Here is a 2280-nt window from a genome sequence, read left to right on the forward strand (position 1 = left end):
GGTTGCCATTTCCTTCTCTGGGGGATCTTCCTGACCCAAGGGGTCTGTAACCAAATGGCCCATAATCTGGGTGAATTTCCTAAAACAAAGGGCATCTTCCAAATAATCAGCACTCTTCCATCCAGAAGCCAGAATTGCCAACCAGCCTCAAACACCTCCCTTGCTAACATTTACTAGTGAATCAAGTCCCTTTTGAGGGAGTACTCCCCTCCACTCCGGGGATGCTTAATTTCAGGGGCTGCGAACTCTCAGCTGGGCTCCACCTGGCTCAACAGAAATGGTTTCTTCGGCTCATAACTGATCACCTCCCTTAAAATTTTGAATTGGTTGTCATCATTTCATTAGGACATTTGAAATAATCAATCTGGATTTCTATCTTCCTTTGAGAAAGTCTGAAGACCAGGTGATGCAAGTCTTGCCTTCCCAAACGGAAGTCCACTGGCTGGAGGGGGCGGGTCCCCCACCCCACGTGGGCAGACAGCGCACCTGCTCTCCAGTCCTCCCTGTGGTCCCTGCCTGCTCCTCCACGTCGGTCACCTGTCATCTTGGCCGGGCGTTGTTTCCTTGCTCCTCCGCAGGCTGCATTCCCCGTGCAGCCTCTGTGGACCTTCCCTCCGCAAACCTTGGCCTGAGGGCTTTGCATCCACGCATCCGAAATGTTTCAAGGAAAGGAGCCGCTCGGTTTTCCTGAACAGCTTGGTCGCCCCCACCTTGACGTTACTTCAATTTAATTTAATGGGCGGTTATCGAACCCTTGCTGGAGGCAAAGGCCAGAAGCAGCCGGGCTGATGGGAAGTCAGGCTGACGAATGGGTTATCAGTGAATAGACATCTGCTAGCTGAAACCTGGGTGTGTGAGAATTTGCCAAGGGAGGGCAAACAGTGCCCGCTGCTGCTTAAATAAAGGTCAGTGCAGATAGGGATATTGGGCACTTCCTGTGGTTTCCTGGTCGGGGCAACAGCAGCTGCAGAGGGTGATGGGAGAGAAAGCCAGGTTGCCTGGTGCTGAGCGGTGAGTGGATGGCAAGGATGCAGAGGTGTGAGTGTAGACAAGATGCTTCAACAGCTCTGCAAGATTTGGTCTAAAGGAGGGAGTGAGGGGACCCAAGCCACGGGGCTCTAGACTCTTCTTTGAGGGCTGCAGGTAGAGGGGTGTTTATTGGTGAGGGGGAAAGAGCCAGTGGAAGATGCTTTGTGGTCTCAGGTGCATTGGAACCCCTGGGAGCTTGGGGAGGCGGGGATATGGCACAAAGAATTAGTGACTGATTGGCATTTGGAGCAAGGCCTGGACGGTATGGGATGAAGGTGAGGGCAGGGACACAGAGGAGTGTAGATGGGGGAGGAGGGGAGAAAACCTGCTCGCCCGAATCCGTTCTCTCTGGAGCATCTGCTGAACTCGGATCTCCGTGGCTTCCTTGGAAGCAGCAGTTAGATCCGTGGCACCTGATACGGAGGTGACATAGGCTGAGCTGTGTCTCCCTCCCCAAGTGCCTGTGTGGAAGTCCTAGCCCCCAACACCTCAGAAGGTGACTGCATTTGGACATAAGTTCTTTAAGGAGGTATTGGGTTGGCCAATAAGTTTGTTGGTGTTTTTCCATAATAGTGTACAGAAAAATTCATACAAACTTTTTGGCCAATGCAATATTTAAGGTTAAAGGAGTCCTAAGGATGGAACTCTGATCCAGTGGGACTGGGGTCACTATAAGAAGAGACACGGGCAACGCACAGAGCAAAGGCCACATGAGCACATGGAGAAGCCGCCACCTACAAGCCAAGGAGAGCAGGCTCGGGAGAAACCCAACCTGCTGAGACATTGATCTTGGACTTCCAGCCTCCAGGGCTGGGAGGGAAAAAAATGTCTGCATGTGACACAGGAGACACGGGTTCAGTCCGTGGGTCAGGAAGTTCCCCTGGAGAAGGAAATGACAACCCACTTCAGTATTCTTGCCTGAAGAATCCCATGGACAGAGGAGCCTGGGGGCTACAGTCCATGGGATAGGAAAGAGTTGGACAGAACTGAGCATGCACGCATGCATTCATTCAAGCCACTCAGCCTATGGTATTTTGCTGTGTCAGCCTGAGCAGAGAGGAACAGAATGGGCTGGGAAAAGAGGCAGGGCTGTCTTTCTGTTGAAGTTACCAGCATCAGTGGCCCTTGGAACACTCATAGACATTTTGAAAAATCACATTAAGCACCACAAAGAAGTTATTTCCACTCAGAGGATGGGCTTGGGATTTAGACAGACTTGACTTTCCATCCAGCAAGTCACATAACCTTCCT

The sequence above is a fragment of the Cervus canadensis genome, chromosome 32, assembly GCF_019320065.1.
Source record: "Cervus canadensis isolate Bull #8, Minnesota chromosome 32, ASM1932006v1, whole genome shotgun sequence".
Lineage (NCBI taxonomy): Eukaryota > Metazoa > Chordata > Mammalia > Artiodactyla > Cervidae > Cervus > Cervus canadensis.